Raw genomic sequence first — 27,834 nt, forward strand, 5'->3', positions numbered from 1 at the left:
ATGGACAATCATAAATTTCCAAAGAAGTAAGTTTCCCTGGGTCTGAAGCACAGTGACGTTGTTTGTTCAAGATATTTGGAGCCGGTGCCAAATGCATAACAAAACATGGTTTATGACCTTCATTTGGCATTGATTTGTGCTACAAAGCTCAGAGTATCATTTCCTCCAGAAGGTTTTGCATTTTTAATGAGAAAAAATATTTCCAGCTACAGAGTTCTTGAAGAACTTCACAGTGTTTAATTTTTGAAACTCAAAACCCCTCCCAAATAAAGTGGCTTTAAAAGTTTTCCCTTTGTTTTAAATTGCTGTTTTTAAGTGGAGCCTCAAACTTGTCTTTCCAAGGAGCAGTCACTGGTTGGTGTTTCCGGTGGGACACAAACCAAATGGAAGCACTGGCTGTGTTATCACAAGTAAATACAAGAAACTGGAGGCAAAGACAGCTTACTTCCTGGAGTGTGCCCTGTAACTGGGCTGAGCCAGAACTCTTCTGCACACCTTGCAGCCTCAGACTGGATGGAGAGGAGACACATAACCCAGATTTCAAACAAAGATAGCTTTTTCAAGTGTGAGCAGAGAGGTGTTAGGTATGTTATTTCAGGAAATTTAATACAATGAATTAGAATGAAAAATAAATTAAAAATCAAGTTAGCTGCCCAGATCAGAATAGAAATGCCTGCTTTCCCCTGGAATAGAAGGGTTGAAACAAAGAGGAAAGCTCAAAGGGCCTAATACCCTCCAGAAAGTCAGAGGACTTCCAGAGTGTTGACTTTCCTCACTCAGATTTTCCCTTGTTAAGAAAAACAAAACAAAGCTAAAGAACAAAAGCATTAGGATCAGAACAACAATGAGTCACTTTTGAAAAAATAATATCATTATGGGTGATGCTAGGTTCAATTTGTCACTGTCTGAAGGCTCAAGAAACTTCATTCAGTAGGTATAGGGTAGAGTCCCAGAATTAGCAATTCTGACAAGCTCTTGGGTGATAATGACACTGTATGTGTGGGGACCACACTTTAAGAACCACTGACTTAGCATAGCTCATCAGCTTTGAAGTCCAAAGAAATGGAGGCACATGAGTTGATGATAATCTTGTGATAGTTTAGATTTATTCTCACAAATGTGTTTGTAATTCAAACCATCACAGAAAAGGCATTTACCTGGAGAATTCCGGCCCACAAATGACTTTTCATCCTGTTAATATATTTCAAGCATAGGATGTCCCCTCACCCCAGGGGAATAGGGAGAAGAGTATTTCTAAATTACCTTGAGATTTGTTTTACTGCCCTTTTAGTTTTGCATGGATATAGCAAAGTGTTGTTTATCCCAATAACAATCTAACATTTCTTGAATTATGTCTTTACTTTGGTTTCCTATTTGCACAAGGTCTGCACAAAAATTGTGTCAGAATATGGGAAGCGTGAATGGGCAAGAGATCTTCTAGCTAAGCTTTTACAATATGTTCTTTTCATCTCTCTGGTGTTGGCAAGAAGAGGTCACTTGTGGTCTGAGGATAAATATCAAACCTAGATGAATACAAGAAGCACTTGTTATTTGTCTTTAGTCCAGGCTGTAACTAGAAAGATCCTGGAAAAGGTCATAAATGAGCCTTGGTATCTAGGAATGGCATTGGGATAGTTGCCTTTATTCCACAAAACTGCACAATGTTTAAGAATCAAAATAATTGTTAACTTAAACCAAATCATGTTTAATGCCAGTGTGATGTTCTTAACTCTCAGTCTTTTCTGCATATCCAACCTTTGTTTTGTAGGCTTCCCAAAGTCTTTCCATCTGGACATGACTTGTATTTGGCTTATTTATTTACCAATGAAATTATAACCAAGCGACCCTGAAATTCTAGAATATGTAATAATCCTATAAAGCCAACTGTTCATCCTACAAAATAAAAGCCCTTGCAAATCCTCTCTGAAACTCACAGTCCAATCTAAAAGTCCTGGTCTCATATTGACAGCAAAGGGCAGCTTTTAGTCATATCTTACATCTCTTAAGCAGACTTCTAAATGTAGGTACTGTGGTCAAGGTGTCGGTTGTCAAATCAGATGGAAGGTCAAATTTTTCATGGGTAGGGAACAACGCTGCGGTAGTCATTATGACTCTTGTGCTTTTTGAGTTGAGTTTCTGACACTTGCAACTAAGAGTCCTATGATCACAGGATCCTTTTGGATTATAGGGATGGCAAGAAAAGCCCCCAGCATCACTGGGGTCTCTCCAAACAGAAATAACACTCAAAATCAGGTTGAAGGCTTTTAATCCAATCAGCCCCAATCTTTGCATGTTTCTAGACTGTGGATATTGAAATTCCCCATTCAAGGCCTTAGACATAACCCACCTCATCCTGAGTAGAATAAGAGCCTTGGAGTCTCTGCCTGTGAGTGTGCTCAGGAAGGATGTACTGTTCTCTTCAGCTTCCTTTTACTGCTGGGAAACTCAGGCCCACATTAGGTTCCTCTTTGCTTCTGGGAAATACAGATGAGTGGACATTCAGGGGCACCTAGATGACACATATGTAAGAGTTCAACCGAATTCAAAAAGGAAAAGCGCTTGCCTTGTCATTGCACTCACCTAATCCCCTTTGGGTGTACTCGTCTCTTTCCAGGATACCCTTTCTCCTGGTGCCAGGTGCCTTATGCCTTAAGTTGAGTTCTTATTCTCCTGGGCCTAATTAAAATGTAGGGAGCACCCAGAATTCAGGATCCAGCTCTCAAACTATTCTCTGCTTCAGACCTTCCTTTCGTGCCTGCCTGAGAATATCACATGGTCTAAGCTACACACAGGTTTCCTTGAAGTGCCAAATAAGAGTTTGCTAGGGTGGACCACAGGAGAGAGAGAAAAATTAGAATGGTTCCAGATAACCACACTAGAAGACATGCTTTATGAGGGGTACTGTCCCAGCAATGGCTCAGTATGTGGTATGTTAGTTGGTGTATCACAAATACTTGAAGACTGTCTTAATGAATATATAAATACAAGATGTAATGTTCCCATACCAATGCCGTTCAGCCAGGGGCCTGCTGTCATCCAGATTGGCTGTGAATTAGTTCAGCAGATTACCTAACTCAGACTTTAGTGACTAATAAATCTAAAGTACCTCAAATCTAGACTGGGAAAACTTAGGGGAGTCAGCCACTGAGAGAAAAATAGGTGACCAACAGCCTAAAACCAGGAAAATGCCAGTTTATTGAATATATTACACACATTGTCATTTTTGTTCCTTGTGATGACACTGAATGTCTTAGTACATGTGCTCTGATGAGGAAACTAAAAGCCAGAGGCAAGCTCATGAGTGGCTAAGCCAGGACTTGCATCCAGATCTTCTGGACCCAAAGCTCATGCTGATTAGATTACCTGGTGATGGGAAGAGGGAAATAAGGGTGGTTTCCCCAAAAGTATAACCAGAAAGTGTCATTAGCTTTATCATAACACCTCCTATGACCCAAATTTGATTCTTAGGGGCATTATCTTTAGCTGGCCATACTCTATTCAGCCTTTCAGTGAATCTTAGTTCAAAATTCCCGAGAGAAGCCTTTGACCCTGCTTAGGAAGACTATAATAATAACCTGGTACAAATAAAGCTTCATGGACTCATCTCCCACTTAGGGCTGAGGTTGGAACAGGATTTTTTTGAAAAAAGTGGATGTGGGAGACAGCGATTAATATATCTAAAAGAATCTTGATGAATAGGCGTGGCCCACATTCCCGAGATCCCTTTCCTTCATTTCTTCTTTCCTCTTCCTCTCTTTTCTGTTTCTTCTATGAATATCCATCTATTTCCCTGACCAGATGAAATGCTGGGACTCATTTTCCTCCTGCTCAACCATAAGGTCCATTATATTTGAGTCTGTTGTCATTATACTTGAGTCACAGGGGACTGATATATGTAAGCTGGGCTCCTGTCTGCTGTCAGGGTAAAGAAATGACACCTTGTGGCAGTTACTGATAACAGAACAAAGTATTTTTTCATCCATCTGGCCTTCAACAGAAACAAAGACAACTGGTTTGAGAAGGCCCGAATTCCAGAATCAGCCTTCCCTTTAACTCTAGCTGTCTGTGGGATCAGTCACTGCAAAGAACATCTCAGGTTTGAGGGGAAGGAGCTGTGGTATCTTTGGGAGAGCCCCGCTTAGATTTTCCTCCAGGAGAATACCTACTGTGAGGGGCATGGTGAGCTTCGGTCCTCCAGAACCACACCTGTGAGATACACTGTAGCACTCACTAGGAGCTCACCATTCTGCCCAGCTGCTCCCACCAATGACTTAGTATGCTGTGGGCATTAGGGCTGGGCCCTTCCTGCCCAGTGTGGACTCCTCTGATGGGCAGCCTTTGCTCTGGGGCTTCTTATAAACCTAGTTTGGGTACTATAGAGCTTCCTTATAGTCTGAAGCTTTTTCTACCCAATCCTCCTTCGTTTCTTCTTCCCTTTCATGGGTATCACACCTGTATTGTGATCTGAAGGCTTCTCCGGGATGCTGCTTCTTACTCTCCCCTTTCTCTTTTATGTAGATATTCCTTCCATATACCTTTTGAGTGTCTAATTCTGTCTCTATGTCTGCTTCTTAGGGGATCTGGAATGACAGAGGATGCTTGGATCATAACACCTCCTATGACCCAAATTTGATTTGGGTCCTAGGAAATTTTCATGGTACCTAATTGCAGGAAGAAAAGCCAGGACTCCTGGGAAAAAAAAGGCTTTTGTTTAAAGAGCAGGAGAGATGGTTTCTTGGATTTGTTCTCATCCCTGAACTTGTAACCAGGTGGCATTAGTACAGGTTAAGTGACCCTAATTTGTAGAGGTTAGAGATTTTAGTAGATTTTTAGAGTTTCTACCAAATTGACCAATTATAGGACTAATTACATTTACAAACTAACTGCATTTTATATGAAAGAGTTAAGGCAACTTTTGAAGGTGCTTGATGTAAAACAGAGAAGAGCCAAGATGTTGAGAGAATAAGACAGCTTTAAAAGTTGTCTGCATGTCCTTGACTTCACAAATCCTTCCATTCTCAAGTAAATGAGTCTGTCCAGTCATTTCTGGGAAATAATTCCATTGTAAAGGAAGAGTTCTTGGGATCTTCAGGCACCATACAAAACTTTGCAAAGGGTGTCCTCAAACAGCTTTACAAGGCCTTCTGCCATGACATTCGAAGTTTTCTTCTTTTTCTTGCTCATTCAGAGTTAAGACAGAAGTCTGAGGAAAACTGGTGCTCAAAGGGTGGATTTCAAACCCACCTTCTACCCCTAATTCCCAAGGTACTGGTGTTTCCTATTCCTTCTGAAATTTTGTTGCAGTTAGCTCTTCTCCCATTTTCTTTGTACTAAATGCGTCCTATCCCTCTTCTAACCTCCCGTTTTTGGTGAGGTTTGAGGTGGAATAGGAGGTAAATGCACAAGTTCAATCAGTTATATCAAACTTGGAGTTCCCCCCAGGGGCTCTGGAGGGTCTCCTTGGCAGCAGTTATTCCTATGGGTGTGCTAGAGTGAAGTCTCTCTTCACTGTATGTTAGGCTTGGGAGATCACACCTAATCCCACAATTTGACTCTAAAGAGAATGGAAAACCTGGGAAATCTGCTGAGTACAAGAACAATCAGTTGAAGGGAGCTCATGCTTCAAAACCCTTGATGTTTTTTGTTGTCGCTGAATGAATTTTTTTTAGTTGCCTAGAATGAAACTACAGCTGTGATGCATTGTGGTAAGATTGTCAAGAAGCCATCAAAAATGAATGCTTGGTTTTCTTTCTTTCTTTAATTGCAAAAAAAAAAGAAAGAAATATATTTAAGAGCTAACACAAACACTAAGTTAGTGTACATTAACTAGACAATTTCAGAAGCAAATGTGCCAGGTGCAGTAACACTTGGAAGCTCAAGCTTGGGAAGCTGACGCAGGAGGATTGAGAGTCCAAAGCCAGCATCAACAAAAGTGAGGTACAAAGAACTCAGTGAGACCCTGTCTCTAAATAAAATACAAAGTAGGGCTGGGGATGTGGCTCCATGGTTGAGTGCACAGTGACTACGCTATAAAATCACAATTAAATTTATAGAGATTTTTGCATACAAAGATTAATAACATTAAGTAAAATAAGATTTAAGAACTGTATTTATCATTTAACTATTTTATTTCATTAGGCCATGAATTGTTCAAGAGAACAAGTCCTTTTTATGAAATCTTCAAGTCTTAAAAGATGGATTAAATACAATGATACGGTTAAAATGATACCTCTTTCAAATTCATATTGAAACTTAATCCCCAATATAATAATATTATAAGGTGTGACCTTTGGAAGGTGACTAAATCACAAGGTGGAATTATCACCTGTTATGGTTTGGATGCTGTTTGTCCCCTCAGATTTATATGCTGAAGGCTTGATTCACAGAGTAGTGATTTGGGGAGGTGATAAAACCTTTCTGAGGGAGGTCTTTAGGTATGAAGGTGCTGGCCTCAAAAGAGAATGCTGGTCTCCTGGAGTGAGTTTTCATGAAAGTAAGTTTTTATAGAAGCCTGATTTTGACCTCTGAGTTACTCTCTGCTTCCTGTCTCACCATGTGATCCTTCCTCTTATATAAGCTCTGCTATCCACCCTGGGGAACTCACTAGAGCCTGTGCCATGCTTTTTGGACTTTCAGCTTCCTGAACAGTCAGCTAAATAAACCTTTTGGCTTTATAAAGTTAATGACCTCAAATATTTTGTTATAGTAACAGAAACAAACTACTACAGAAAATTGGTACCAAGAGTGGGATCATTTCTGTAACTATACCTAAATATGAAGGCAGATTTGAAATTAGATTTCTGGCAGAAGTTGAAAGAGTTTGGAGGAGCAGACTATAAAAAGCTTAGAATGCTGTAAACAGAGTATTATGGACATTTATTGTGAATGTTTAGTAATTTGAGTTTTCTTTCTCCATTAGTGTGGCGAGGAGTTTATGAATTTTATTTACTTTTTCAAAGAACCAACTTTTTGTTTTGTCAATTTTTTGAATTGTTTCTATTTCATTGATTTTAGCTCTGATTTTAATTATTTACTGTGTTCTATTGCCTTTGGTGTTGATTTGTTCTTTTTCTAGGGTTTTGAGATATAATATTAGGTCATTTATTTGTTGACTTTCTATTCTTTTAATGAATGATCTCAATGCAGTAAATTTTCATCTTAGCACTGCCTTCATAGTGTCCCACAGATTTTGATATGTTGTGTTGGTATTCTCATTTACCTCTAAGTATTTTTTAATTTCAACCCTAATTTCTTCTGCTATCCATTTGTCATTAAATAGCATATTATTTAGTCTCTAGGTGTTAGAGTAGTTCCTATTTTTTATTTTATAATTGATTTCTAATTTTATTCCATTATGATCTCATAGAACGCAGGGTATTATTTCTACTGTTTGTGTTTGCTTTGTGGCATAAGATATGGTCTATTTTAGAGAATGATCTGTGTGCTGCTGAGGAGAAAGTATATTCACTTGTTGAAGGATCAAATATTCTATATATGTCTGTTAAGTCTAAATTATCAATTGTATTATTTAGTTTTATAGTTTCTTTGTATAGTTTTTGTTTGGATCCATCTACCTATTAGTGAGAGAGGTGTGTTAAAGTCACCCAGCATTATTGTGTTGTGGTCTATTTGATTTTTGAAATTGAGAAGGGTTTGTTTGATGTATGTGGATACTCATTGTTTGGGACATAAATATTTACAATTGTTATGTCTTGCTGAGGTATGTTTCCCTTAAACAGTATGAAATGTCCTTTTTTGTACCTTTTGATTAACTTTGGCTTGAAGTCCACTTTATTAGATATGAGGATAGAAACCCCTCCTTGTTTACATGATCCATGTGAGTATGTTTTCTCCCCGTTCTTTCTCACCTTTGGTCTGTGGGTATCTTTGCCTGTGAGATGAATCTCTTGGAGACAGCAATTGTTCGGTCTTGTTTTTTAATGCAATCTGTCAGATGAGTTTAGGTCATTAACATTTAAGGTTATTATTGAGATATGATTTGTATTCCCACCTATTTTGGTTTATTTCTGGTTTTTAATTAGACTTAGTTTCTCCTTTGATTGACTATTCCTTCAGTGTAGTTCCTCCCTTTGCTGGTTTTCATTTCATCTTCATGGAATATTTGTTGAGAATGTTCTGGAGTACAGGCTTTCTAGTTGTGAATTCCTTTAACTTCTGTTTGTCATGGAAGGTTTTTATTTTGTCTTCAAATCTGAAGCTTAATTTTGCTGGATATATAATTCTTGGTTGACATCCATTTTCTTTCAGTAAATTATTGGTATATATTATTCCAGGACTTCCTAGCTTTGAGGGTCTGGGCTGAAAAATCAGCTAAGATCCGAATTGGTTTCCCCCTATATGTAATCTGATGGTTTTCTCTCATAGCCTTTAAAATCCTATCCTTATTGTGTATGCTAGGCATTTACATTATAATGTGCCTTGTTGTGGGTCTGTTGTAATTTTGTACATTTGGTGTCCTGGAAGCCTCTTGTATTTGTTTTTCCAATTCATTCTTCATTTTGGGGAAATTTTCTGATTTTATTTCATTGAAGAGATTGTGCATTCCTTTGGCCTGTATCTCTGCCAAATTTAAGACCAATAAATCTTAAATTTGGTCTTTTCATGTTATCCATAATTCTTGGAAGTTCTGTTCATGGTTTCTTACTATCTTTTCTACATGGTTGACTTTATTTTTAATATTACATATTTTGTCTTCATTGCCTGAAGTCCTGTCTTCTGTTGGTGATGCTTTTCATTGAATTTTTAATTTGGTTTATTGATTCCTTTATTTCAAGGATTTCTGCTTCATTTCTTTTCAGAATATCTCTTTATTGAAATGATCTTTTACCTCTTGGAATTTATCTCTGATTTCATTACTTACAACATCCTTTACGTTGTGGATCATTTTGACTATGTACATTCTAAACTCCTTCTCTGACATTTCTTCTACTGTAGCATCAATGGATCCTATTATTGGAGCATATTTGTTCATTTGGGGCATCATTACTTTGGTTTTCCATATTGTTTGTGTGTCTTCCCAACTAGCAGTGTGGATCTGAGGCAGCAGAGTTTCTACTCTGTAGACTTATAGTGTCCTTGAAAGTTTCTAGTACCTTGCCATTAAGGGGGAGACCAATATTAACAGCACCCTATGTAAACATTATATAGTCTTAAACCAAATAGCTTCTATTAAGACATCTACAGTTTTGTCTCAATAAACAGAAATGGTACGTTCAATTATTGTCTATAACATATACATAAAAATAAATTTGCAAAAGGATTCACAATATCAAATGGTGGACAAAGAGAGAACAGAGTGGTATAGGATGTGGTGTTTGTGAGGAAGGAGAAGATAGAAGTAAAATTATAGGAAGAGTAAAAGAGAAATTAATAGAAGATGGCTGTTAGCAGGAGAAAAGAGAGAGAATCCAGGGAAACAGATAAGTGAGAGGAAAAAATACATATAAAGTAAAAATTTTTAAAAAGTTAAAAAGAAAAAGTAAAAATAAAAGATTACACAACAAAACTGTGATATACTAATCAGACATCTCAGTCCTTAATAAACTGATCCATGAAAAACACTTGGTTTCAAAAATGGTAGAAATGTGGGAGAAAAAAAAAAAGATCTCGATGAAAAATTGAACAATTTTTTCCATTGGAGTTAAAAAGTTTCTCACTTCCCTTCTCAGCAGTTAGGTAGTATTGCCTGGAGTTTAATGCTACCTCTACCCTCAGGATAGTTGGAGGTTCCTAGGGTGGGAGGGTTAATCCCGGAGGCAGAACTCCTGGAGTTGGGGTGTAGGCTAGGTATGCCCTGATTTCTTTGCTGTGTGCCAGTTAGTCTGGAGATTTTACATCAGTACACCTCCAGGCTCCAACCATTGCTAGTCCACTTTGGAAGATTGCACCCCAGGAATCTCCTTTGGGTTTCACTCGTGTGGTATAGGTGCCTGTTTTTAGCCCCTTATATGGCCTGTGGACCCCTCAATTCCTGGTCTCTAATTTAGTCTCCAATCTCCATCTCTCCTGCCCCTATCCTTTCAAATTCATGATCAAGAACTCTCCCTGCTGGTCCTGAGGGCTGGACGATGGAACCTGTGCCCTAGTTGCAGAGTCAGCAGGTCTGGTGGTTAAGAGGCCTGTGGGGCCCAGCCCTACTGGGGACCCAGCTATTCTGTGATGTGCACACCAAGACCAGGTGCTGAGACCTGTGGGCCCACCATGTAGCTGGGAGCAATGGACCAGGTTGGGGGCTAGGGAGGGATTGGGAGATTGGGGACTGGGGAGCCGGGGGCACTTTTGGGTGCTGGACTGATGCCAGACCCGGTGGGACCAGGGGACCAGCGAACACTGGACTGCAAGGGGAGCAGGATTTGTGGACCCAGTGAGTGCTGACTAAGTGGGCCCTGGGAACCTGTGGGTGCCCAACTGGCTGGCTGGGCGAGTTGGGAGCAAGATGTCTTCACACCCTTGTCCAGCCTTCTGACCTGCTGTGGCCAGCCCCGTCAGTCCTCTTGCACTTCTAGACTCATGGAGGTGGGGAGAGCCAGCTCTTTCCAGTCTCTCTAACCTGTGTTGTACCTACCTCCCCACCCCCCGGGAAAATGTTCCCAGTTTCTGACTTTCCGCAGGATTGCAAGGCTCAGACAGGCCCACACAGACCTAGCTGCAAACTTGCAAATCTGGGTTTTAGTTTCTGTAGTCTCCACCACACTGCAGTCCCAAGATCTTGATTTTGGTTTTCTTTAGGTGAACACTCTATCTTTAGCTGAACATGCTTTTGTCCATTCTCATTGAGAGATTGGTTATACATAAAGGGGGATGAATTAAATAAGTAAAAATATTGAAAATAATAATGAAAGGAGTTATAAATATAAAGAGGAGGAAAGCTAGATTGAATACTGTAGTGTTGGGTTGGAAATAGAGGCATAAATTTTTGATTATCAATAGAGCTAAATATAGATCTATATAGATACAAATCTATGTGCACACATGCACATTTCAATAATGTGGAGAACTAAATTTAGATCTAATTTTGTGGGGTATGTGTGTACATATACACATATTTCCCAGCTGTATCCACTCTGAGGACCAGAAGCAGCTATATCCCTATAGTAAAGAATATATCTTGGACCTAAACCTTAGTTTTAAAAATCTGGTCTCCTTTAAAACCAGTCAGCCTCTTTGAGTAAATGATTGATTCCCAGTCTGAGTAGAGAAAAATCAAAGAGGAGCCTAGAACACCTTTTGATATCAGAAAGTAAGGGAATGTTAAGGAATGCTGGGACATAAAGAAAGAAATACATAGAAGCCACCTTGACATGGCTCATGCTGGCCAACTCTGGGATGATCTGAGCATCAAAAGAATAATAATGCATGATAACCATGAATCCATACAGATAGAAAATGAATAAATAAATGGGACAGAGAAAAACTAACAGGAAAATAGCAACTAACAAATGTAAAAGGAATGATCAAATTTGCCATTTGGCAACAGTTATAGTAATACTTAATTTGCGTAAGAAACATGGTGGCTCCTAGAACTAGTGGATGAGAGTTTGATGAGAGACTGGATATTTACTTGGTCTCAAGCTATCTCACCACCATATATTTTTTAATGATGAGAATAAAGAATAACTCTACAGTTGAGAAGCCTGACAAGGACCATTTTAAACAAATGATCCAAGTTGATAATATCAGTGATGAGACAAATTAAAATTATGTACCACCCAAGAAATGCAATGAGATGAACAGTTTTGTGATGTGTTCCTACTAAAATCATAACTTGAATTTTATCATGAAGAAACATTGTGAAAGGCGAGTGACTCACCCAAGACGGAGATTCAACCAAGAGATTTTATTGGGGGGCTGCCCCAAGGGGAAGAAAAGGAGAGGCAGAGAGCAGAGAGGGAGAGAAAGAGAGAAGAGGAAGAGAGCAGAGAGAAAGAGAAAGAGGAGAGAAAGAAGAGAAAGAGGGCAGAGAGGAAGAGGGCAGAGGGCAGAGAGCGTGAGCTTGCAAGGTTTGGCTTAAGAAGGGTTGCATAGGTGACGTAGCAGATGCTGATTGGCAGGGTGACTCAGGAACTGCAAGCGGACACTGTGTCCTGTTGGGATTGGCGGAGAAAACTTTTGAATTTGGCGCTCTTGGGCTTGGCGCCCCTCAGAGAAGAGGGGAAGGGTTACGGGATTCTGTGAAGTTCTTGCTAGATGGAAACTTAACTTCAGTGGGGAGTCTCCCACACACCCAACGCATTGAACAAACACATATTGAGCAACAATCTACAGAACAACTGGCCTATACTCTTCCAAAATGACAAGATCATGTAAATCAAGGAATGGCTGAATAATAATCTTCATATTAAAGGGGCTTGAACAGACATAATAATTAAATGTAACATTTGATCTTGGATTGGATTTTTTAGCTATCAAGCAGTAATTCTCAATGTGTGGCTCTAGGACAAGCAGATTCAGCACCCCTGGAACTTACCTAGCAATATACAATTTTGTACTGCAGGTCAAATCTACTGAAAAAAAAAAACCCTCAGGTTTGGGGGTCCAGTAAGCTGTGTTTACTGAAGCTTTCTACTAATTCTGATACACCTGAAGTTTGAGATCCATTGCTATAAAGCACATTGTTGGGGCAGTTTGTTGAAACTGGAGTAAGATGATAATAATGTATCAATGTTAATTTCCTGCTTTTCATGTCATTGTTTGTAGGAAATACATGGTATTTATTAAGGGGTAATGGAAAATTATGCCTGCAACTCTATCCTATATTTTAAAATATTTTTAAATAAAATATTTATATAATGGGGATTGGGCTAAGTTTTATATGCACCATATTAGGGCGAATGTCTGTCACATATTCATTCTAACTGCTTTTATGCAAGTCAGATGTAGCACTAAATAGAAAGGATACATATTCCGCTACACGTATGGTTAAATCTGCTATGGAAAATAGTCTGTTCTCCCAAGAACCATCTGTGTTTATTTTCAGGTTGAACAAACCCTAAGGTTGCTAACATTCTTTAAAACCATGTTGATGAATGACACAATCTTTGAATCACATCAAAGCCAATATGGTTTCTTTGGGGATTCCATATCAGTGGAAAAATAGCTCTGCTGAATAGCATCTGCCTAGCCATATGTGGAAAGAGTCAATACAGAAACTGAAAAATAATTGTTTTCAAATAATTGGCTAGATGACATATACTGCTTCTCTTTCTCAGCTGCATTACTAATTGCCTGAATACAATCCATGTTCTGAAGTTTCCCTTCATAGATTCTTTGCAAGACTTTCCATTGCACACAATGGAAATACAGCAAGAGCAAAATATAGCCTGAGACAAGTACATATGTTGGAATAGATTCAAATATGCAGGGCTTTATCTAGCAGGGAAAATCCTTTTAGAGTTAGAGGGGAAGTGAATCAGGTCCACGGACCTTGGCTAACTAACCCATACATATAAACATTGGTTAGTTATTTTTCTACTTTTTGTTGTCTGCTTTGAAGCCATTGTTCAAAATCCAGATACCCAGCTCCATTCTCCCTGGCATTTTGATGGTTATGCATTTGTTCTGAGACTCAGAATGGAGAGTTCCTGTCCAACTAACGAGTGTTCCTTCCCCAGCCATAATCCTTCAGAAGAACTGAATCTGATAGGTTATGTCACAGCCGAAGAAGACAACATTTGTTTTAAGAGAGTTTATTTAGAACATCCTGCTGCTAATGTCAGCACACAGATTGGGCAAGTTCCACCAAAATAACTTTCAGACTATTTGTACTCAATTAAATGTTTATTTAAAATTTCCTTTTGGTTTTTACTGCTGTAAATGTATTGTTCATTTTTCACATACCAGGCACTGTTGTTTAGTCTCAAGGGCATAACTTGTTACAAATTTAACAACTGTGACATATTAAAAACAACATTTAGGGAAGAAATTAGGGTTGAGAGGATGTGACCAGATGTTTCCGTGGTGTTTCACCAAAATGTCACTTAAATGCCAGCAAAAGATTTTAAAAGGAATTTTCCCCCAAAGTCTTTCTAGCTGCTTAACTGACCCCAAAATATGTTGCTATCACAGTTATATTAGAAAACCCATTTGATTTCCATTTTAATTATAGTTTTCATGACAGCACTTAAAGCTTTTAATTGCCATTTTTTATTTCTTTTATAAATCCACTATGGCAAAAGAAAAAATTGCAACTGTGGCACATGCTACTTTGTGGCCCAAGATTTCTCAGGACTAAAAATGGGAATGTGTACCTACCTCTATGACTGTTATGGAAGTTAAATGAGACAATGTATGTGATAGTCTTAGTCTAGTGCCTGGCTGATAATGATAGTGCCATTATCATTACAAACAGTGCTATATATTGATGGACTTGAATAGGATCCAAGCAAAAAAATCCACTAAATGCTCTGGTGCTATCATGACTTAGAAGATTTAGTAGACTTCATGTCCCCACTGAGGCTTTAGTTTTTGGTTGAGATTATTAACTAAAGAAAAAAACAAAAACGAGCCCATTTAGAGGCAAGTACAAAATAAAGTCACTATTATTTTCAGATAAATCAGGTGGAAATGAGGTTAGAACTCTCTGAGCCAAAATCTAAATTCAGGAGCATTTAGAAAGCCTGTTGCCAAATACAGCAGAATAGAGTCTGTCTGAACCCCAAGCAGAGGACTCCAAGCTTCTTGTTCTGTGGGAATGTGTTTGATGTCAGAGGGTTAGTAGAACTTTCTAACAGTAGATCAAGGCCCTGGAGTTTTTATGATTGGTCCACATTAAAAAAATTTACAAAAATATAAAAAAAAATCAGTGAAGCAAATGCTGCACAACAGAGGGTTTTTTCAGGGAAAAGGGATAAGCTTGATCCAAAAATATTTTGGAGGGTGGAGACATTCCAAGCATACCATTCCATGCATGTGCCAATGGCATGTGGGCACAGCACAGGAACAATGTCCAAGGCTAGATATCATCAGAGGAAAATGTGACGAAAAGTATGAAGTGGTAAAGAACACACACACACACACACACACACATTTCTCTATTTACAGGTTGGATTTTGAGTTCTCAGTGAATTTTAGGTTCAAGAGCTATGGATTCCAAAATTGGATGCCAAATGGTTATAGCTGCATCTTGCAAATGTGTGGTTCTACACATACTAACACAAACAGTGAATTTGAAGGAGAGATTGGGTAAGTTCCACTTACTCCATTTCATTCTCACACTGAAAATGACATGTGGTCACTTCCCCTTTTCTGAGACAGTAGAGGGGGGGTAAAACTGCTATAATGAAAGTTTATCAGTTTAAAAAATAAACGTGGACAGCTTTTCCCTATTAATCATGGAAAAGGTATAACATCTAAACATGTAGGCAGATATCCGTTCCCTTTCCCAAATTACTTCAATGGAGTTTGTATGCTTATTCTCATAGTGGTTGTTTTATCTTTATGAGTGTTTGTGATCCTTTGAAACATGAGAGATTTTTGTTTTGAAAGATCCCCCATCATTCTGGCAAACTGTATGGGCCCTTAGCTTGTAGAATAGGTTATCTGTTTTGTGTTTGCAGTAATTAATCTTCATTTTTCTCTTTGGATAAACTCAAGAGATGCAGAGGCACTTGTATATCCAAAATGACTAAGGATTTTTCAATAAATTTTCAGTCAAATATTTAAAAAAATACTTTTCCATATGTTTTGTTAAAGAGGCATTCTCTTTTTTTCTTTGACTTTGCTAATCTGTTTAACCAAAGGGGAAGAACAATTCCATTTATGCAAATCTTTCATGGCCTGGTTGATGCCTGGGGATGGGATAACTCAGTGTTTCTTAAGGATGGGGCACAGTTCACCTCAATCACAGTCACCTGGGGAATTTTTAAAACTTCAGATTCCTTGGTCTCCTCTTTAGCCCTGTGAGTCAGAATCTTTCAGGTGACCACTGGGAAACTGCATATTTAATGAGTTCTGTAGGTGATTCTTGCACATCTTAAAATGTAGAGGTTATCTTCAAAGTGGAAATTATTCTTTGATTATAAAAGAATAAAAGCCACCAGTGCCTTATGCTTGGGAGCTCCTGTAACTTTGAAGAGAGGGTCAGAGGCATACTCCTTTGGGAAAAAAACAAAAAACAACTCAAATTGAACCAAAGAACAAGCGATTTTTCCCTCTTCTCAGGGTCTCAAGGTTTTCTCCTAGTTCTCTTCCATGGGCTCAATCATTCAATCTCCCTCACACAAAATAGTATTTGTAATTGAGCAGCTACCTCAAAATTTTGTTCTTGGTCTGTAGTTCATTCTTTTATGCCTCTGTGTTGTTGAATGACTATGACTAGGCAAGAAAAGTGATGCATACTAGCAGCTGAGTCATCTGACAGTTGCAAAGTATGGGATGGATCTTAGTCTGACAGTATCTTCTTGGAGCAGTGGTTCTTGATCTTGACTGCACATTAAAATCACCTGGATTTAAAACTTCCAAAGCCTGGGCCACACCTCAGACACAAGTCACCAGAATCTCTTAGCATAGGAGCCTCGCACTTTGTAAGGTCCCTAGTGATTCCAGTGTGCAACCAAGGCCAAGGACCACTGTCCCAGGGCATCTGGAGAAATCAAACTGAAATCTTTACAACATCAGTATTTTCCATTTCAGACAGAACTTTTATTTTCCTATATGCAATACCCTTTAGCAGGAAGAAAAAGTTTTAGGAGTTTTTTCTTACAGAAACTTGTTCCTGAGAGAGAATTTTAATGTTTCTTTATAATACTCAACCACCACTATAGGAGATCTAGTGTGCAATGCTGAAGTATGAATGTTGGAGGTGTTTAAAGTCCACATGCATAAACTTACCCACACTGTGCACTACCCCTGTTTGACTATGAAACCTCCCTACACCAACACTTCACTTTGTTTCAAGATAATCTGAAATTTATCAGTCTTCAGCTCTTTGCTGTCTTCTCAAGAGCCAGTAACAGATCTCCAGTGAGCTGAAACAGGGAAAGTTGTTTTAAACCATTGACTGCTTAATAAATTAGCACTAGACGGCTCATAGCCTAATTTATCTCTGAGAGCCAGTTTCCCAGGGTATCAGAGCAATACCACAAGAAAAATTATTTCCATTAAACACCACAAAAATGTCTTTCCTGTGATACTTCACTAAAAGGGTGACATGTACGGGATTCTCAGTCACAAAACAGGAAAGCAATGTTTGAAAGTTAAATTAAAAAGTAAAGCACAGTTAAGATTTTATTGAGCTTAAACCCCATTCCTACCCCCTAACATATAAATCTGTTCTGTGTTCTGTGTCTCCCACTCAGATGGGTGATAAATTTCGGATGCTGGATTCTTATGTCTCTAAAAATAACGTTTACCTAAAGTGAAGTGCAACATCTGGGCCCATTGAGGGAGCATGCCATGGCCTTTCAGGTTAATTGTTTGTGTGGTCAGGTTAGATTTCCCAACCCTGAAAATGATACCAGTTTTTTTTTTTTTTTTTTTTCTCTTGGCCTCTGCCCATCACAGGTAAAGATTCCTATTCCACTGAGTTTCCCATAGACCTGCTCCTTCATGCAGAATGTCACCATCAACATCCTGACACTGGGGAAATGGAATATTTCCCATCTGCCATCTGAACTCAAGGACTTTTGCTATCCCTGAAGGGACCTTGGTTTCTGGGGTTGGGAATGGATTTAAGAGTGCCCCCAGTGCTGTCATAGCGGGTGCCATCAAAACAGACTGAGGAGTCTCTGAGGCTCTTAAAGGAGTGCTTCTACTGACCCATTCATCAAAGGGCATGCCCAATTATTTAGACCACAGAGTGGTTTGAGGTGGTCCATATGTCTATTTAGGGGTTGTGCAAAGAAGGAAGGCAGCAAGGCTGGCGTTAGATTGATCCTAAAAACTTTGCATCTCTGCTTTCCAACGCTCTGGTCCACATTCCAAAGCAGCTGATACCATGGAAAAAGAAGCCATATGAAGGAATGTGGTGGAGCAATCAGCTGTCCAGGGTGATCCTGGGAAATGATGTTTTTTTTAAAAAGGTTATTATCTCAGTCAGTCTTAAAACAAAATTTAAAAATCTCTAGATCTTTGTATAAATTTAAGCTAAACATTTTCATCCACAATATAAATTTTTTCCAGGCACCAACTCAAAACATGGGAGTTATCCTTTCATTTTTCCACTTTCCCTATCAAATTCTGTTTATTATTCCTTCTTTCCCACTCTCTGGGATACTGCCTCACTTTAAGACTTTATTGCTTCATATTGGTGTATTGTGAAAGACTCCTTTCAAAATTAAGGACCGTTGTATACCCGATCACCAAAGGGGTATTGAATTATTGATTGGTTCACATTACTTCTCTATTTAAGCTTTTTCAGTGACTTTCCCATTAATTGCTGAATAAAATTATGCCTTTTAAATAATTTGCTCCAAATTATGCTTTCTATCTTTTGCTACTTTCCATGTTCTGGCCACATGATACTCTGCCACCTCCATGTTTTATTTCTTAATCTTATCTTGCCCTTCCTCACCTTTGGCTTATATCATTCTCTGCATCTGGACTGGCACTTCCTCTCATCTCTCCTTGATGAAATCTTCCTTGTTCACCAAAATCCAACTCACAAATCCCCTCTTTTTTTTTTTTATTTTCCTTTTCTGGACAATTTAGTCAGAAGTCTTCTTTGCCTTCCTGTTCTTGAACATTTTAAAAGGGCTACTCTTCAGGCCTCTAACATACATTGTCTTGTTCTATAGTATAAAGGTAAATACTACCTCCTTACTTTTCTAATCCTTAAACTAAAAAAAAAGTGTAGTATGGAGAACAGAGCCTGAAGAAATCTCTGGCACATCTAATTTGAGGGCAGGCACCAGGCCTAATTATGTGGATTAGTGGTGTGCAGACCTTGACACATCTGCATGCAGATCGGTTTCCAAGGACATCTATGTGTTCAGAGGCTTATCTGAACAAATGAAACCTCCCAGATCTTTGGAATTTCTGGGATGGAAGGGGTCAGAGGTATGGGCCTGCCATCATAAAATATGTATTTTAACAAATTAACCAAAGATTGCAAAACTTTCTGAAAGTATGAGGCTTAAAGCTGGCACGTATGTGGTGCAGGTGGCCTGGGAGCTGTCTGAGCAGGTTGACCTTTGTTGTGCTTACTCTGGAAACCTGGCTACAAGGCTTGGACAGATCATGCATTTATAGGCTAAAAGGCAAAAGACAACTTAAAAGAAAAATACTTCAAAGGATTGAAACGGGGCAAGGAATTCCCAGTCCTAGTCAGTCTGTTTGCATCATGAGAAGGCTTAATACTTGGGAATCATAGACCCTTAAAAACTAACTTGTGTTTACTCAAATTCTTTTTGCAGACAGAAATTCTGAGTCAGTGTAAGCCATTACATTTTATACTTAATAGTTGCACATAACAGCAATGTAAATCAGGACTTTTGTTTCTCTCTCTCTTTTTTTTTTTTGGTGGTGGTGCTAGAGATTGAACCCAGGGCCTTGTGCCCGTGAGATAAGCACTCTACCAACTGAACTATATCCCCAGCCCTTGTTTTTCTTATTTCCCATAAAATGAAGATATTGTTCAAAGAGTTTGACAGTTAAAAGTAAATTAACTGGATAATTCAGGCTCCCCAATTTTTCCTTTTCTTCAATAGTAGGTATTTGTTTCTGAACTACCTGTATTTCTCCTAATTTTACTTTACCTACATAGCTTCAATTTTTTGATTTGTAATATGAGAATAATAGTAATTTTTAACTCTTATGAGATTATAGTGAAGATTAATAGTAAATGTGAAGTGTATTTAAAAAGCTTGGTGGGGCTGGGGATGTAGTTCAGTGGTAGAGTGCTTGCCTGGCATGCACGAGACCCTGGGTTTGATCTAAGCTCCACAACAACAGCAGCACCAACAACAGAAATGGTACATGGTGACTTTGTAAGCACTAACACATATATTCATGTTGTATATATATGTGCATTATAATTATTCAGATAAGACAGTTGATTACTCTCTCGTTTCTAATCCTTTGATCCATGCTCCTCTTTACATTTGGCTAAATAAGGGCATGAATGTACATATATATGTTTTGAATACACATAATTAACAATCATACTTTATCAAATAAAAAACAAATAAGAAATGAACCCCAACTAGGAGATTAGGTTGAAGGGATTTTACAAATACTGTTTATGTGATTTTAAACATGACTTTAGATTCTTTCAATACTTAGAAAATGTCCACTAAGTGGACAGTGTTCTTTAAATGTTGCCTGAGGACTTATGCTGGTCTGTAGCTATTTGATTCTAGCAAAAATCAATGATAAAAATATTTTTTACTTCACTACTTTTGTTTGATTCCCATTCTGTTTTTTTTTTTTTTTAATTTTTTTAGTTGTAGTTGGACACAGTGCCTATATTTGATTTATTATTATGTGGTGCTAAGGATTGAACCCAGTGCCTCTCACATCCTAAGTGAGCACTCTACCGCTGAGCCACAACCCCAGCCCCTGATTCCCATTCTTGGGCACACTCTTTAACTTCTCATTAATTGGCAAACAATAGTTCATTGACTAACAATTATAATAATGCTGCTCAAATGGTATTGTTACCATTGAGCATTCTTCTTTCCTTTCTACTTTTCAATAAGCATTTTACCAATCAACCTATTAGTTAAGGTAATTCTAGAAGTGTAACATGTAAGTCCTGAGGTTAATGCAATGAAAACCTATTTTTCGTACATATTAGTTATGAGTGTTCCTGATCTGGTAGCCTTTAATGTTGTCTTTGGGATAAGCCAAGGTTCTCCAGAGAAAGGGAACCAACAGGATATGTATCTTAACCATTCAGAAGGACACACGTCATTTCTGCTCACATTTTGTTTCTGAGCACAAGTGTTTTCCCTCACCTCCATGCAAAGGAACTGAGAAATACAATCTCTGAATTTTGGACATCTCCCAGCATTAGCACTTCATTAGGAAAGGGGAGCAAAAATTTTTGATGGTCAGCTAAATCAATGCTGCTCAGACCATCTGTGAAGGACCAGTTCTGTTTTTTAAAAGTTTAAATCTATTACAACCTGATATTTCAGAAAAAAAGCCCAAGAAAGTGGATTACTAGAAAAATCAATTAAGCTGCAGATATACAAAACACAAGTCTACCTTTTAAATTATGAGATTTAGCAGACATAAAATCACTTTGTTGAATTGTTAGGCAGTTTCTCTAATTAGCTCCTCGTGGACTGAAATCATTGCTCACAGACTGGCCCCATCCTTGGGCCACACAGTTCTAGACACTGAAATTAAAATCAATAGTAGACATGGAACTTTCATTTTCATGTAGTGAAACAGATAATAAATAAATTAATTCAGGTAGTGATAGGCATTATGTGAACAGCAGCAGGTGATCCCAAATATTCTGTAGAGGCCTCCCTCTAGAGCATTCTTGTTATGATCAAGGTAAAGCAACATATTCAGAAAAATGGATTGGCACACAAGGGGTCTATCTTGTTTCAATTTATTTAAGGCACAGGTCATTTTCATTTCTAATTTCAACATTTTTTGGGTAAGGATTTGGGATATAGCCCCTTTTAAAAAGAGGAAGCAAAATAGAAATACTTTTAAATATTAACCTAAAATAATATTATTATTGTACATATTATTATATACATATTTTAAATATTTTCCTAAAATATTATGTACATATTTTGGCAGCTATAATAAGATATAACTCACATACCATTTAATTAACCATTTAAGTGTACAATTTAGTGATATTTAGCATAGTCACAAAGAGGTGCAATCATCACCACAATCTATTTCAGAATATTTTCATCACCCCCAAATAAAATCTGTACTCTTTATTTGTTAGACGCTCTCCTTCTTATACACAGTCCTAAGCAACAACTAATCTGCTTTCTGTCTTTCTGGATATTCCATATAAATTGAATCTTATGTGGTCTTACATAAATTGCTTCTTTCACTTTGCATAATGTTTTCAGAGATCAGTCATGTTGTAGCATGCGTCCGTACTTCATTCCTTTTTTTTGTGAATGAATAATATTCCACTGTATGGATATACCGTATTTGTTAATCTATTCATCAATTGTTGGACATTTGGATTATTTCTACTTCTTAGGTCTATCAATGCTACTACTACTACCAACATTCATGTGCAAGTTTCTGTGTGGACATATGTTTTCACTGGTATATTACCAAAAATAGACTTTCCAGGTCATATAGTGCCTGTGGTTAAGGATCTGAAAGACTGCTTTCTAAAGTGGCTGCACCATTTTACCTTCCCACCAGCAACATATGAGGGTTCTAATTTCTCCACATTCTTAACAGCACAGTTTTCATTTGTTGTTGTTGTTGCTGTTATTATTATTATTATTATTATTATTACTATGCTAGTGGGTATGAAGTCTTTGTGGTTTGGATTTGTATTTTCCTGATGACTAATGTTAAGCATCTTTTCATGTGTTTATTGGTTATTAGGTTGTCTTCTTTGGAGAAATGTCTCTTTAAATGCTTTGTAATCATTTTAAGATTGAGTTACTTCTCTTTATTATTGGATTTAAAGTTCCTTATATATTCTGATACAAGTCTTTGAAAAGATACGTGATTTGAAAATAGTTTCTCTTCTGTATATTTTCTTTTTATTTCTTCAATGGTGTTCTTTGAAGCATCAACATTTTAAATATTTATGAAGTCCAGTTTATCCATTTTTTGTTGTTGTTGCTTTTGGTTTGGGTGCCGTATTTAAGAACTCATTGTCAAATCCAAAGTAATGAAAATGTATATGTGTTTTCTTCTAAGAATTTCATAGCTTTTTTCTTTTTTTTTTTAGGTATTTGGTTTTTTTTTTTTTCCATTAGGGATTTAATTCAGAAGTATTTAACCACTGAGCCACAACACCCACAGCTCTTTTTAAAATTTTTAAAGTTTGAGACAGGGTCTCACTGAGTTGCTTAGGGCCTAAGTTGCTGAGTGAAGCTGGCTTTGAACTTGTGATTCTCCTGCCTCAGACTCCCAGTGGTTTGCACTGGGATTACAGGCATGTGCCAACACCCCTGGGGGCCTTTGAACTTTTTTGAGTTTTTTTTTTTTTTTTCTCATATTATTCTGCACTCATCCTGGTGCCATGGTCTGAATGTGTCCTTTAAAATTCGTGTATTAGTGTTTAATCAGCTTTTTGTCACTGTGATGATCCAAAGACCTGATGAGAACAACTTAGAGGGAAAGTTTATTTTGACTCCTGTTTCAGAGGTTCAGTCCATGATTAGCTGACTCTATTGCTTTGGGCCTTAAGAGAGGCAGGCATCATAGCAGACGGGTGTGGCCAAGGAATCTTGCTCAGCTCATGACAGCCAAGAAGCAGAGAGAGGGGAGAGAGAGAGTGTGTGGGTTGAGGTAGGGAGTAGGGAAGGACAAAAATATACCCCCAGTGACCTACTTCCTCTAGCTACACCCTACCTCCCTATAGTTATCACCCAATTAATCCATCCAAGCAGATTAATCCACTGATTAGGTTATAGCTCTTATAATCTAATAATTTTATCTCTGAACATTTTTAAATTGTCTCACACATGAGCTTTAGGGGAACACCTCATATCCAAACCATAACGGTTGGAAACAATCTCCCGTGCAACTGTGTTGGGAGATGAGTCTTTTGAGAGGTATTTTGGTCATGAAGACTCCACCCTTATAATGCTGTTATAAAATGTCTTGATTGAGAATACCGTCCCTTTTTGCCTTCCACCTTTTGTCACATGATAACACAGCATGCAACTCCTCTGAAGGATGTGGCATTCAAAGCACAATCTTGAAAGGAGACAACTAGACGCTCAGCAGACCATTGTACCTGCTAGCTCCTCAATCTTGGACTTTCTGGCCTCCAAAACTGTAAGAAATTTCTATTCTTTGTAAATTATCCAGTCTGTGATACTTTGTTACAGTAGCATAAGATAGAGTAAGACATTCTCTATCATTTGTTGAAAGACTATTCTTTCTCAACAGAATGGTCTCGGCATTTATGCAAAAAATCAGTTGACTGTAGGCACATTGACTTATTTTTGGAGTCTAAATTCTGTTCCATTGATCTACATGTCTGTCGTCATACTGGTACCACAATATCTTGATTACTCTTGCTTTGTAATAAGTTCGAAATTGGGAAGTGTAAGTCTTCCAACTTCGTTCATCTTTTTCAAGATTGTGTTGGCCCTTCTGGGTTATTTATAATTTCATATCAATTTTTATTTTTATGAAATTCTGATGGTGTTGAATGTATAGATTAACTGGGGGAATACTGATGTCTTAAAGATATCAAGCCTTCCAATACATGATCATGGCTTGCTTTTATTTATTTATATCTTCTTTGATTTAACAATTTGTAGTTTTCAGATTATGTGTTTTTTCACTTTGTTAAATTTATTTCTGAGTATTTTTTCTTTTTGATGCTATCATAAGTGAAATTGTTTTTAAGTTTTTTTATTACTTTTTACAAATGTATAGAAATGATATTGGTTTTTGTGTGTTGATATTGTATCTTATAACCTGGTTAAAGTTATTTTTCTAATAGTTTTTTAGTAAATTTCTTAAGATTTTCTATATATAAGATCATGCCTTCTGAAAATAGAGATAATTTTTCTATTTTATTGCTAATCTGGATTATTATTTTTTCTTTTTCTTGCCCAACTACCCTAGTTTAAGCCTCCAAAACAATGTTGAATGCAAGTGGTAAAAATTGTATCCTTGTCTTGGTCCCAAAATTAGAGAAAAAGTATCCATCATTTTACCATTAAGTATGATGTTGCTGTGGGCTTTATAAATGTTCTTTTTTCAAGTTGAGAAAGTTTTCTTCTGTTCCTAGTTCGTGCAGTGTATTTTCTTAGTCATGAAAGAGTTTAGGATTTTTGGAAAATGCCTTTACTTTGTCTATTGAGGTGATCGTGTGGTTTGGGTTTTTATCCTGCTGATACAGTGTATTATATTAATTGATTTTCAGATGTTAAACCAACCTCATATCTTGGAATACATATTAATTGACCATGGTTTATAGTTCTTTTTATACAGTACTAGATAAAGTTTACTCATATTTTGTTAAGAATTTTTGTGTCCCTATTCATAAAAGATATTGTTTCATAATTTCCTTTTTTGTGATGACTTTGTCTGGTTTTGGTTTGAGGGTCAATTGTGGACTCATAGAATGAGTTTAATATGTTTCTTCAACTTGTACTTTTGGGGTAGTCTTTGAAGAATTGATATTAATTCTTTTTTTTATATATTTAGTAGAATTCACCAGTGAAGCCAAGAGGGCCTGGACTTATCTCTGTGTGTAATTTTTTCAATTACTAATTTGAACTCTTTACTTGTTATAAATATATTCAGATCATCTATTTTTTTCCCCGAGTCAGTTTCAGTAGTTTTTGTCTTTCTAGGGATTTGTCTATTTTGTCCATGTCTTCTGATTTATTAGCATACAATTATTTATAGTATCCTTTTTATTTCTGTAAGTTCAGTATTACTACTCCCTCTTTTATCTGACCCATAATTTATTATTCTCTATTTTTTCTCAATATAGATAATACTTTGTCAATTTTGTTAGTTGTTTCAAAGAACCAACTATAGTTTAATTGATTTTTTTCTGTTCTCTTTAATCTTTATTATTTCCTTCCTTCTATTTGTTTTAGGTTAAGTTTGTTCTTCTTTTTTCCAATGTCTTTAAGGTAGAAGTTTAGGTTGTTGATTTGAGTTTTTTTTTTTATCTTAGGTATTTATTTATTGATATAAACTTCCCTCTATTTCTCCAGTACTGCTTTTTTGGAATATTTTCTATTGTAGTATTTTAATTCTTGAATTATTTTTTACTACTTTTAAAGTTATTTCCTTAAAGGTTGCTTTAGTGTTTACCATATCAGAATCTACTCAGATTTATATTAATTCTATTAAGATATAGAAACAGTATTCCTTTATAGCTCTATTTGATTTCCCCCTTCTTGTTATACATATTATTTGTATTTGTTATATAGAGCATTGTCATACATGCTGCTTCTATAAATGTTATAAACTCAACAATACATTATCAGAATTTACTGTATATAACTTTATGACTTTTAAGGAAACTGAGAAGAAAAAGGAGAATAAGTATGTATTTATAGCTTTTGTTATTTTGATCTTTTTATTTATCATTTCTGGTTCTCTTTGTTCCTGGGGGTCTGAGTTATCATCCATAGTCATTTCCTTCGTCTTTTAGAGTTTGCTTCCACCTCTCTCCTTTGTGCAGTTGTTGGCAAATGTATTACATTTCTGTGTGCTTTACCCTGACAGCACATTACACATACTGCTCTACACAAATTGCTTTTTAAAAAATCAAGAGGAGAAAAATATGCATTTATAGTATCTTTCATAATTAAATAATTGCCTTTACTGGTGGTCTATCATATGTGTGTGTGGTGTGTATGTATTCTAATTACTAAGGCTTTCATCCTGGAGAAATTTCTTCATCATGTCTGCTAGCAACGAGTTCTCTCAATCTTTGTTTCTCTTGGAATCTATTCTGCCTTCGTTTCTGAAAGATAGTTTTGTAGATACAGGATTCTTGGTTGACAGGCTCTTTCTTTGAGCCCTTTAAATATATTACTCCACTCCCTTCTGGAATCCATTGTTTTTCAGTTATTGACTTTGTTGAGGTTGCCTTGAACATAAATGAGTTATTTTTTGCTTTCTGCTTTTAGAATTTTCTCTTTGTCTTTGTCTTTCAGGGTTTTTACTACATTGTTGTCTATTTGTGGACCTGTTCGTGTTTATCCTACTTGGAGTTCATTGGCTTCCTGGATGTGTAGATTAATGTTTTCTAATAAGCTTGGGAACTACATAGCCATTATTTCTTTGAATATATTGTCTCCTCTTTCTATAGCTCCTCTTTCTGATACATTAGAACTTTATCAGTATTCTTAATAGGATCTCACATGTTCTAAGGTTCTGTTTATTTTTCTTCATTCTTTTATTTTAAATTCTGTTCCTAAGAATGTATAATTTCTCTCAATTTATCTCAAATTTGCTAATTCTTCCTTCTACCAGTTCACATCTACCATGGATACTTCTAATGAATTTTAAAATTTAAGTTATTGTACGTCCTGTATTCCAGAATTTTCATTGTTTTCCTTACATTTTCTACCTCTTTATTGATATTCTCCATTTGATGCAACATTGTCATCATACCCTCCTTTATTTCTTTAATCAGGATTTCCTTTAGTTCTTTGAACATATTTATAATGGCTACTTTGAAGTTAATGTCTATTAAATCCAACATCTGGTTGATCTCACAGGCAGTTTTTGTTCCCTGCTTTTCTCCCACCCCTTCTGGTGTGGGGGTCATATTTTTATGTTTCTTTGCATGTCCATATTTTTTTTTTAAGGAAAATGAACACATTAGGTAATATAGCAACTCTGGGTACTGGTTCCCCACTGTTGGGCTCATTATTGTTACTTGCTTGCTCATTTGCTTAATGACTGTCTGGATTACTTTAAGAACATCTATTTCTCCCTAAATGTGAAGACTCTGATGTGGCTCCTCAGGGGACACAGCTTTGGGTATGCCCATAGTCACTTGGGATGAAAATGATTTTGTGGGGGGGGGGGGGCTTCCTTTGATCATCTCTTTCCCTGACCACACCCAGCTATTAAACACCACCAATGGCCAGCTGATTACTCTATTGTTTTCAACAATGTGTTAGAAGCATAATTGCTTCATAAATGAATCCAATCAAATTCAGGCTCTTTTGAAGAGGGCAGTATTTGAGATTTTTTTTTCTGACTCTAGTTGTTGCT

The sequence above is a fragment of the Marmota flaviventris genome, chromosome 2 (genome assembly GCF_047511675.1).
Source record: "Marmota flaviventris isolate mMarFla1 chromosome 2, mMarFla1.hap1, whole genome shotgun sequence".
NCBI lineage: Eukaryota > Metazoa > Chordata > Mammalia > Rodentia > Sciuridae > Marmota > Marmota flaviventris.